The 12,217-nt window shown below is 45.9% G+C and overlaps 1 protein-coding gene across 3 annotated transcripts in view; it reads left to right on the top strand.

The window, feature by feature from the left end:
- The window catches only part of Fryl (FRY like transcription coactivator), a 226,111-nt gene that overhangs the window by 26,344 nt on the left and 187,550 nt on the right, over nt 1–12,217 (top strand). For all 3 annotated transcript variants that reach the window (XM_057771108.1, XM_057771109.1, XM_057771106.1), the window contains exon 2: nt 10,023–10,198. The gene's annotated coding sequence lies outside the window, so the exon portion shown is untranslated. The remainder of the gene's footprint in view (nt 1–10,022; nt 10,199–12,217) is intronic.

The raw sequence follows: 12,217 nt of genomic DNA, 5'->3' as shown, positions 1-12,217 counted from the left end.
GAACAGGAAACAAGGTTACCTTAGGTCATCCTCTGAGGATTTCTTGTCTCCCTTTAAAGCTTGTTTGCATGTGGCTTGATTGAGTTACTGCATAGGAAGAGAGGAGCCAGTTGAAGATATATCATCTTCTGGAGATACGGGATTGCATCTCTCAGCATGGGAGAAAAGGCACACAGTGGCAGTGAAGATTTCAGCTCTTCTGCGGTTTCTCTGTACCACCGCCTAGTGCGCTTCAAGAGCAGCCAAATGGAAATGCAGGGCTTTGCTGATATTCAGTGTTCATTTTATTGAGTAAAACATTAGCAAGACACTGGATGTTTTCAGAGTTAGTGTCATCACCGGCAGGGTTTACCTAAGCAATGATTGGTTATTGAGTCCTTGGAGTAAGGAAATAGTGGTTAATGGCCGTCTTGGGAGTGTCTGCCTCATCAGGGGGGGCAAGTGTAGACACTGTAGAGAAATCAAGTTATTGAGAACATGGGGGGCAGTAGTTAGTTTGCATAGGGGTGTCCATGAGGCCTCTTTGGGGAGGTGGCATTTGCATGGTCTGGATGAATGGAGGGATCATGTGCGCGGGCGCGTCCTGTGGAAATTTGTTTTAACTGGAAAGCTGGCTATGGCTAGAGTAGGGGAAAGAGAGCCCATGTGTTTCCTCATGTCTGTGAAACACTGTTAAGCATGGGTTTGAGCCAGAGAGGACAGTGGCAGTGACGGAGGTAGCAGCAGCCGCGGAGAGAAATGGCCAGGTGTGGGAAACATGCTGATTTAATGTCAGGGCTGCGAGAAGTACTGTTCGAGGAACCATGGCTGTGTTTGCCAAGCACCTAAGCACCACAGGAGGGACAGGCAAAGGTTTGGGTACAGGAAGAGTTGAGCTTGGGATCCTTTAGGTGAGTCCAGTGGACAGTGCATCTGCGAGGCTGGTGTCGGAGGAGAGGGAGGCCTGAGTCCCAGATAGCAGCTCTGTACTGGCATAGCCAGATTTGAATGTGAGCCCTCTGGGGAGCTGGCCTTGGAGGTAACAGCAGTGGGCAGAAGGGTGGGGACTGAAGCGGAGGAAGGGCGCCTGGGGAGAGGAAGAAAACAGCGCTCCATGGCGGATCCTAGTACTCTGGAGGCTAAGGCATGATCCACACAGCAAGATCCTTGTCTCATAAAACAGCAAAATAAAGCTAGGATAGCGTGTGGCATCTCATGGTCCAAGTGGAGAGAGTGTTTTAAGATATGGAGGGAGACACGCTGCTTTTGAGTGCACTGAAGATTCGGGTTGGATTCTGACCCAAGTTTCAGGAGCTGTGGAGAGCGTTGGGGAACAGTGGCTCCTGGGAGTACAGTCAGGATGGGTGAAGGGTACTGAGAAGGAGAGGATGAAGTACTAAAGAGAGACCACTGTTTGGAGGCTTTTATCTTAGAAGGAGACAAAAATGCTGAAGTAACTGAGGGGCTTCCCCCACTCAGGGTAGAGGGAATGTTAGAAGATGTGGGTGTGCTCATGGGTGTGACCCTCCTCCTTCAGAAGGAAGAAAGCAATGAGACTTTTGTCACCTTGAGGCTACCATTCTCGACTTAAAGGTTAGCTGGGGGATGTTTGTGTTGGCTCGGGAGTATTGACTCCCCTGGCTCTCTTCAGGGAGCCTTTGCGATTTTCTTTCTATCTCCTTTTGGCTTGCGTAGTCCCATTGTGTATCGTGATTTTATCTTTCACATTTCTGGTAAATGGGGATTATTAGGAAGTTGAACCAATTGTGTGTGGAAAATGCCAAAGACGTTTAGCAGGGAATGTGTTTCCCAAGGCCTATTGTTTCCCACAGAAAGGAAACCGCTGGCTTCTTGCATGGATGAGGATAAAGTTATTTTGTGAACACAGTACTTTTTTTCTTTCAACTGACTAGCATTTTTCATACTGTGATCAAAAGAAATTACTTTCTGAAAACAACAGTTTAATGGGACATGCAGACTTCGATTGTAAGCAGGGATCTACTGGAAGCCCTTAGAAAAACCCAGCTTTTTTGCAGACCATTTTAAATTCTAGAGGTAGTTCACATCATTAGCTTAGGAAGAAAGATACATTGAGAGAGTTACAAGTACGTATTTAGTTTTTAATGACTTTCAAAAGTAATAAAGACTTTTAGTTAACTGTAAGGAAGAAAATGGGCGACATGGGACGCTTCAGTCCAAAGGAAAAGGGGAAAAATGCGTACTTTTGCGTATGTAGTATTATTTACACAGTTGCTTTTCCGTTGCTGTGAGCACAACCTGAAATGGAAACATTTACTTTTACTCACATTCAGAGGGTTGCAGTCCATCATGGGTGGGGGGGGAGAAGGCAGGGAGGAGCAGCTCAGTTGATGGTGCACAGAGTCTATGGCAGGGACTGATTGGATCACAGCGGACCAGGAATCAGAGAGCTTGACAGGGGCCAGGGGCCAGGTTATGACCCCGTGAGGCCCAATTCTAGTGATTTCTTTCTTCAAGTTAGGCTTCATCTCCTAAGGACCCCACAACCTCCCCAAATAACACCACCCACTGGAGAACAAAAGTCCAAAACTTGAGCTCCTGGGAGCTATTTCAGATTCAAACCATAACAATGTAAGAAATGTATGTGAGGTGTATATATACAGTCTGATCTGTCACCCTGAGTTAAAAAAGAGAGTCTTCAAGTAATTTGTTTAAAAACAAAAAATTTAGGCGGGTGTTGATAGCACACTCCTTTAATCCTAGCACTTGGGAGGCAGAGGCAGGTGGATCTCTGTGAGTTTGAGGCCGGACTGGTCTACAAAGTGAGTTCTAGGACAGCCAGGGCTATACAGAGAAACCCTGTCTCAAAAAAAAAAAAAAAAAAAAAAAAATCTCAGAAAACCAGGGATGTGATAGGTTTATGTTTGCCTTTCTAAAACACTGGATTTCTGGACTAGGCTTTTAATCTTCTTTGTGTTTTATGGTCTCTGAATCTGTATCCAGGAACAAACCCTAAATATGTCTGGCAGTAATGATGCCATCCGCTTTCTGAGCATCTAAGAAAAGCATTCATGGACGAGAGTTTGAGAAGGGCCAGCGGGGACGTTTGGGCTGTAAGCTGTGCAGTGCATAGACACACTTTTGCCATCTGTTTGTGACCTCCGGATGGTGGAGATGTGGGTACTCAAAGAGCACCTGTGTGTAACAGACACGTGACACATTCCCTGTGTGACGTCACTCGGTCTGTGCTGATTTGTCTTCTGATCTCCACCCTGCCCACCGTGGGTGGGGTAAAGTAACAGCGGCTTTCCATGCAGGCAGTTGCGGAATGGAATACATAAATGTGAACAAGCTTGGGTCAGCTGGTGATAAACGCTCCACCATGAAAACGGGATGGGAAGCAGTGGCCTCGCTCACATTGCAGTTCTTCAGAACCCCTCTTCTCTTTGTTGATTGAGAGTCACAGTAACTACCTCCTTAGAGTTATGTGGGCTTAATTAAGAGGCGTGGGAAACGCACCTACCAGAGTACCTGGCACAATGCCCACAGCCAAGTGAGGGATATGCCCCCCCCTTTTGTCTGAGTCATCCAGATCTTCGGGGCAGTGCCAGCAATATACGTCAGTTACAGTGTACGTAAGCCATGTCCTTGAGTGGGCTTGAAGATCTTGTTGAAAAGCAAAGTAACAAGTATAAACCTTGAAGACGTTGTGCTTGGTGAAATAAGCCAGACCCCCAGAGGGCAGGTAGCTGTGATTCCAGTGGTGTGAGATACCAGGTCATCAGTTCGCTGAGATGGCAAGTGGGTGGGCGGCTGGAAGAGGCCGGGGTAGGGTAATGGGGCATCACTGTGTCACGGGTACTGAGTTTTGCAAGATGCAGAGAGAGCCTGAGTCCGATGATGGTGGTGACTGGACATGGGTGTGAATATCCTGTGTGCGCTAGGAAACAAACAGGACGGCAGAGGACATGTCATGACCATCACAGCAAGCACACACACACACCCCTTCGCGTTTTCTATATGTGTCAGTGAATCAAGAGCCATCAAGTAGTGGGTTCTGCCATAGTGTGTCTGTGAGATTCCCACAAGATGAAAGCTCTGTTGGAAATTCTCTTTCCTTCTCCGAGGTGCTCTTTGGTGGCTGGCAAAGGCATTTTCTATTGTTCTGTCAATTGAGAAAATATTTCTTGGGTTCTCATTGTGCTCACGAAACAACAATGCAGAAGTGTTGAGTGACACCTGCCAGCGATTGTTCTAAGTTTATACCAAACAATCCTCAGGGTACTTCTACAGTCCTTTGGAAGCTTCATGAAATAGCCCTTAAAGGCATTGTTCTCATTTTGCAGTTGAGAAACCAAAGGCTCTCGAGTGGGTAAGTGGCTTTCTACTTTAAAAACATTTTTAGAAGTGTTTCAGTTCATAGACACAAAGGCAGGACACTCCAAATCTCAGAAAGGGGCTGGCAGATGTAGGTGCAGGACTGTGTGGGACATATTTGTATGAAGCGGAGTTGAGAGGACATTGGGGACATAGGTTGGTGGTTTTGTCTTTTTCATTACAATCTTGACTCCCAGGAGGACAGTGCTGTCCCCTGCTATCTGGTAGGCATCGCTGGCCGTACTGTGCCTTAGGAAGCAAAGCTTGGGATACAGTAAGGCCCTTAAAGAAGGGAGGGCAGAGACCAAGTAGGATTCTCATATAATATTTGTAGCCTAATATGCTGGCAGTTGATTATTTAGCAGAAAACTTATTATTTAAGGGGCTGGGGAGATGACTCTGAGGATAAAGTGCATGCCAGGCAACCGTGAGGATCACAGTTTGGTGCTCAGCACCCTTTTCAGAGTAGGGAAGGTGTGGACCACTGTCATTCTGGGACCTGGGAGGCAAAGGCAGGGACCCCTCAGAGCTGTGAGCTCGTGCAGGCAGGGCGCACAGAGCTCTTGACCCAGAGAAACCGGTGTCAGGGAGTAAATTGACGAGATTGAGGAAGACACCAAAGTCAAGTCGTTCAGGCTTTTCCATGCACATGCATAATCATTCATGTGAGCGCACACGCGCGCACACACAAACACACAGACACCACATACAGACACAGATACACACCCACAGAGACACACACAGACATACACAGACACACACAGACACATACCCAAGAAAAGGAAACTTGTTTGAAATAAGTTGGAAAGTACATACTTCAAACACTTTATAACTAGATATATAAATATTTTAAATTTGCTAATCTTTTGAAATACAGTCAGGGCATTTTCTGTACAATGTGTTTTAGAGTGATTTCCTTTAGGTCATAAAAGTTCATTTTTAGAGACAAAACATTTTCTTTTCACTCTCATTCTTGATGTGTAATACTTGACTAAATTACATAATTAGAATAAAGACACTGACCTGAGCAGATTATAGGACAAATTTTCTTCCTGGCTGGCATGTAGTTCTCTTAGGAGAAAAATGCATTGGACCCTCTGACTCCAGTAGCCTTTCAGGAGGCTGAAATCCAGAAGCCTTGGCTCTCCTTGCTCTTATGGCTGGCAGGATTCTGGTGTTACGTTTAGACCCAAGACTTTCCCAGGCTATAAAGGAGCAAGATAGCAAATGATGGGGTAGATACTGAGTTATTGATAAATAAGTTTGAGTATAGTTATTTTTAAGAGAGAACCAGTTTTGTTGAGATAACAGTTCCCATACCACTATGAATTACCAACTTAAAGTCTACAACTTGCGGCTACTGTGAACTCACAGACAGTTGCATCTCCACAGCTGATTATTGTGTTTTCATCATCCCCCTTTTGCTTCGGTTCCTAGGTGCCTGCTCATCTATTTTTCTCTGTGTGTATATCTGTCTGCTCTGGACATCAGCTTGTTTCAGTTAGTATATTTACAGACCATCCATTGTGTAACACATATCAGTACATTGTTTCTTCCTGTGGTAGGGTAATACTTCAGCAGGTACCCAAACCTCAGTTGACCATTCATTAGTAGGTAACGTTTGGGTTATTTCCACCCTTGGCAATTGCATAAAAGGGTATGATGACCATGCATTTTGTGGGGGTATATATTTTCATTTTGTGTTTGTAACCCCACTAGTGGAATTCCTGGGTGGTGTTTATCCTTTGGAGATCATATAGATTTCTCTGGAATTGCTCTTTTGACTTTTTGTTCCCACTAGTGGTATGTGAGGATTTTAGCCATGTTCTTGTTGCCTAGTGCCATCAGCCTTAGTTGGCACGTAATGTGGCAGTGGAATGCCATATATTCCTGAGTCAAGCCCTGGGGGTGGAGAAGCCTATGGTCAAGGCAGATCTGGTATCTGGAGAGAGCCCACTTCCTGGTTTGGTAGATAAAGGAAGCAAGCTCTCCTGTGTCTTTAGAGACAGTAGCATTGCCACTCCGGGGACCCCACCCTCATGACCTGGCTCCCCTGAAAGTCTGTCCTCTACTGAGTTAGTGGATCAGAATGTGAATTTGGGAGCGGCACAGACGTCCATCCTAGCACCTTCCTTCTTACATCGAAGAGTGGATTTTCTGTTCATCATCATAACAACAACTGTTTGGAGAAAAATGGAAGAGAAACTGTTATTCTTTTTTAAAGACATAAGGTGGGAAGGCCAGCCCCATGAGGGGCTGTGGTCCCACGTGGGGTAGTGGCTGGTGATCCCAGGCCTGGGGAGGGGGGATCACCTTGGTGGGTGGGGGACCGCGGCCGGTGAGAGACAGACAGATACATCATGCAGAGTAAGTCTAGAGTTTATCCAGTGGGTTATGAAGGGAAGGAGTCAAGGGATGGGGAGAGGGAGAGAGATGGGAAGATGGAAAGACACAGAGAGCAGACCACAGGCAGCAGGAAGGAAGCAGGGCATCTGCTTCCATCGGAGGGAGGGGAGGGGCTGGGAGGGGGCGTGGCTTGTGTCTTAAAGGGACAGGGTACCCAGGTGACAGACCAGATCAGCTGATCATAAGTGAAACATCGCCACTGGCTAGAAATAAAAGTATTTTCCTTTCATATTTTAAACTTATTTTGGCATTGTATATCCGTGATTTCCCTCAGAAGAACCCTTGCTACTAGTAACAATTCAACAAACATCAAATGTCTACTATATATGTTGAATATATTTGTATATATTGAATATACATGCACTTTATATGTCTATTACATGTCTACTGTAACGCACTATGTATATTAGTGAATACACCAATTTTTAAATTTTAGTTTTATTTTTTTGCTTAGTAACATTTCTGCATATTGTTTTTGAAACTACATTAAATTTATCTTACTAAAGATTGCCTCTTTTTTTCTTTTCTTATTGAGGAGCTTCTTTTTTATTAGTTTATTTTTATTTTATGTTTGTGTTTTGGCTGCATGTATGTCTGTGTGTGGGTGTCAGAATCCCCAGAACTGAAGTTATAGATAGATGTGAGCCACATGTGGTGCTGGGAATTGGACCCAGGTCCACTGGGAGAGCAACCAGTGCTCTTAGCACTGAGCCATCTCTCCAGCCCAAAGGTTGCCTCTTTCATTCATCCCGTTCTTTTTTAAAATCTTTGGGTTATTTATTTATTTTTTTGTTTAGAAATTTTATACTCTATCAGAGCGGCTCAGGGACAGAGTAAAAACAGAGACGCATCTATTGGCAGTAGATAGTGATTAACACAGAGAACCACAATTTGCTAAGTCACCAGAAACAGCAGAATGCAGAACGCTCAGCCCTAAAGGGAACGGACACGCGGATACACGGATACTTCCTCCCAGGGCTCAGGGATCGTGGTGAAAGAGGAGTAGAGTAATAGCCCGAGGCGGAGGGTGAGTACAGGGAAGCTACAGCTTCCGGACACAGCAGGCAGCTGCACATAGGGACTCATAGCCGTTGTGACAGCGTCCACAAGATATGTGAAAGCCTGAGCCAGGCCAAGTCCCGCCATAGAGTTGGGACGGAAATCCCGTCCTTAGCTTCTGGGAGAGAAAAAGGCAGATTTCTGTCTGGTAGGTCAACCGCACTCCAGTGGAAGGCACACAATGAAAAATATTTGGGCAACACAAATTGGTCTTGACAAGTTTAAGAAAAAAAAAGACACAAAGGTAGGGATTTGGGGAAATGAGGATGAATCTGGGAAGAGTTAGGAGGGAGATAACACATTGTACAAAATTCTCAAAGAACTAATAAAACAACAACCCCACTAAAAGGATTTGTGGTTAATCCATCATATTCAGTTACAAGCTCTAGGTTAAGTGCACTGTACGCTGCATCTTCCAGTAGACCATAATTTATACTTTTCCCCACTTCAGATACCTTTTTGTGTTTTTTGTTTGTTTTGGAAATAACACAAGCAGCATTTGCATGTAGAACTTTGTAGGCGTTTGAGTTCTCGAGTCAAGTCAGTGCTGTGAACATGTTAGAGAGCCCGTTCACAAGCGGCTGTGTTTCTCGTCAGTCTCAGCAATGTGGCTTGGTACCTTCCTGGACCACAGGGGAGCTTCATGGTGCCCAGAAGAGAGTTTGCGGCCCCGCTCACTGCTGCATGGAGTGCCAGTATCCAGTTGGCACTCAGAGTGTGTTGGATTCCGGGGTCCTCCTGAGGGACAAGGAGGGAAGTAGCCATTTTTTCCCCCCAGAAAGGCGACCCTGAGGTGCGTGACTTTATGAGTCTGGAGGAATCAGCTCATTTTGAGAAGTTGTTTGGAGTTGAATTTTGTTGGAAACACACGTTTCAGAAGTCAAACGATAAGACAGCCCTTTGCCCCTTACCGTCCTCTTCTGGTGATCCTTTGACCCTCTTCTGATGTAACTTAAGTGCTGTTGAGACCACCAGCTCCACTTGAGACACGGTCTCCTGCAGCCTAAGCTGGCATCTGATGCACTGTATAGAATGCCCGGGTCCTCCTGTCTCCACCCCTACATGCTAGAATTACAGGCATGCGCTACCACACCCAGCTTAACATGCTATTTTCTTAAATACAGAATCCAACACAGTGTTCTGTTGCTTGCCAGTTTCATGTAGCCAGGTGGTCTTCTCATGGCTGTTCACAGTGCATCTGTGTTTTGCAGCTGTGTGGAATGCATAACCCCCTCTCTTTTCACACATCCTTCTGTGTTTTCTGCTTTACTTTTACAAACGATCCCATACTAATCTTGCTATCCAGCTGTCTCTCTGCTGCGCAGTTGTAAGTGGAGGGTGGCATTTCCGAGGTCACTGGTTAATTGTAGACCCTGTGAGTGGAGGGCACCACTCCCAGCATCTGGGAGCACCTGTGCCCTCAGGGCCCCTGTGTAGGAAGAAAGGTCCCAAGTTCCCAGACGCTGTCTGTGTCTCTAAGCCAAAGAAACACTATTCTGACCCCGTTTCCTCAAGAAATAAGTAGCCATGACTGGCATTTCCTTTAAATTGTAACATACTTGAGAAGACGGTAGCGGCGGAAAAGAACCGTTTAAGTTAGAGCCCTTGAAGGTTAATTTGCATTGTCCTGTGTCTCCAGATAGAGAGCTGAAATACTGTTTGTTGACAGGCCCTGGCTGACCTGGAACTGGCTGTGGGGATTAGACTGGCCTGGAACTCATAGGGAGCTGCTCGCCTCTCCCTCCGGAGAGCTGGGATTTGAAGGTGCGCACCACCACTGCTGCCCAGCCTTGAGATGCTTTTCCCCTTATGCCAGCTAGGTGCTCTACCACTAAGCAACATTCCTAACCCTGAGTTGTTTTTTTTTGTTTTTTGTTTTTGTTTTTGTTTTTGTTTTTGTTTTTGTTTTTGCAACAGGGTTTCTCTGTTTAACAGCCCTGGCTGTCCTGGAACTCACTCTGTAGACCAGCTGGCCTCAGACTCACAGAGATCCTCCCTCCTGCCTCTGCCTCCCGCCTGCTGGGATTAAAGGTGTGTGCCACCACCGCCCAGTTTCTTTATGTATTTATTTATTTTTTGCAAGCACGTTCTTGACCAAGTTGTCAGTTGGGATACTTATTTTCTCAGCAGCGTGTCCCACGGCAGCTGCTAACTGAAGTGCCATGAACTTTTGGTTTAGTCCTGGCTGTTAGGACTAACCCATTCCCGTTCCTGTCTTCCAGCCTTCGACATTCTGCACTCTGCTTCACCCATGGAGAGTCACCGCTGCAGCTTCCCAGCGTGCCTACTTCAGTGCCTGTAAAGTACAAGCTCCAGGTTGAAAAAGCTTCTAGATGGATCCTTTCCAAGTCTGGTGTCTTTTCTACAAACCCTGTGCCTCAACATCCATTTCTAAGTGGTAAGGATGTGTACTTTAAAAAAAAATTGAAGTTTGTTTATTTTGCATGCGGTTGAGTACATGTGTTATGCCCAGATCACGGAGTCCCTCCAAAACCAACTAGGAGACTGATCCTGTTTGTAAAAGCAAGCAGCCTTTATTATACAAGTTTGCAAACTCCAAACTTCGTCTCTCCCTGTGTCTAACGTATTGAAATAATTGGAGAGCCCTGAGCTCAGTTAGGGTTGGGTTTTTGTAGTAGCAAAGGTAGGGGTGAGAGATTTCTAAGATTCAGGACCCCTGATTGGCTGACATTTGTCTAGGGGTGTCTTGGTGAAAAGCAATGGGTGTGTGCTGGCAGGTGAGCCTGTCTACAACGATTGGAATGTTAGGAATTTCCTTTGGATGGTCTGTTCCTGGGTGGTGCCTGGGTAGGCTGAGTTTGTGGTCTTCTTGTAACCAGGTATTGCCTTAGGGAAAACTACTGAGACCCAGGCCTCTGTTGAGCTTGTCCTGCTGGGTCCTACACACACCAGAATGGTGGAAGTCGGTTATGTCCTCCTTTCATGTGGGTCCTGCGGACAGAACAGGGGTTGTCAGGCTGGTGCCTGCCCCTTCAGAGGATGCTGGGAACCATGAGATGGTTGCTCTTTGGTCTGCCTTTCCTAGTCTCTCTCTTTTTATATCTGCCATAGTTATTTTTGGTAATTTCTTCTAAACTACATCTAAAAGTAGCAGTAACAGGCTTTAAAACAGTCTTTCTGTACTGCCTTACTGCTATAACATAATACCTAATATTAGTGAATGATACATATAAAAATAATTGCACTGGTCGTTTGTCATTGCTATGACAAAATATTTGAGCCAGTTAACCTAAAGAGAGTAGAGATTTCTTTGGACTTGTGTTTCAGAGGCATCAGGCTGTGGTCAGATGGCTCTGGGGCTTTTCTGCCGGTAGCAGCACCGTGATGGTAGAAAGGTATGGCAAATGGAAGTGACTGGGAAGTAGAGGGAGAGGACCGGGTAGTAAACGCTTCCTCTTTCTCTTCTTCTGCTGGGGTTCCCAGCTTACTGGGCATTACTCCTCACGCTCTGCGCAGGCCTTGCCCCCTCAGTTGCTAGCCAAGTCAATTGACTCTGCCCTCCCTGCACCATTCCCAGATCTTAAAAATATCTTATTAGTTTCCTTGTAGACTCAGTGTAATCGCTCGGACAGTCCAGAGTAACAGACACACGAACCTGGGGTGTGTACTTGATTGGCTTTTGGTTCTCCATGATTTCTTCCAGTCCTGGTGATTGGAATTCATGCAGAAACATCCACGAACATCTTTAGAGTGGGGTGTGATGTCAGCTGCTTTTAGTGCATGGCCCTGCGTGTGGCTTTTCATATGCGAGGTTTACTCAGAGCGTATCTGTGGACAGAAAGGGCAGAGGAGGAGGATTGAGCAGAACACATAGCTACAATGGGAGACGAACCAACCAAATACAGAGAAACAAACAAACATCGCAGGTGTCTGTGAAGCCCCCCATTGATTGACGAGTCTGTGGGATTCCCCTCTGTTGTGCAGAATGACAATTCTTTTATCCATGTTTACTGTTTGATTGTGTGAAATGCCACCGTTTGTCCTTTCTCCAGCCAATGGAGTCGAGCTGCCCTGGATTCTTTTGCATGTTTTTTGTAGGCATTATATGTTTTATTTACTCTGTCTCACATGTCCTCTGGGGTGGAATTGGTGAATGTTTCTAGACATAGGGCACATGCCCTGAAGAATGCTTAGCAAAAGTATCGGGTGCGTTAGTTATCGGTTGCTGTGTAACCGAATCTTCCCTAATGTCCCAGTTTACCCCAGTGAACATCATTCTCTGACAGTTGGTGTCATTCTGTTTCTTTGGGGTGCAGCTTGGTTGAGTGCTTCTAGCCAGAGCGTCTCATAAACCGCCATGGTGCTATTTTCTGGGGCCACAGCCATTTCAACTGGTGTGTGTGGGGGGGGGTCACAGAAACTTCTGTGGTGCATCCCAGCTCACCCTTGTGACTTT

Source organism: Chionomys nivalis, chromosome 6 (assembly GCF_950005125.1).
Source record: "Chionomys nivalis chromosome 6, mChiNiv1.1, whole genome shotgun sequence".
Taxonomy (NCBI): Eukaryota; Metazoa; Chordata; class Mammalia; order Rodentia; family Cricetidae; genus Chionomys; species Chionomys nivalis.
Note: the sequence above shows the minus strand (reverse complement) of the source record. Positions and strands in the feature narration are given on the sequence as shown.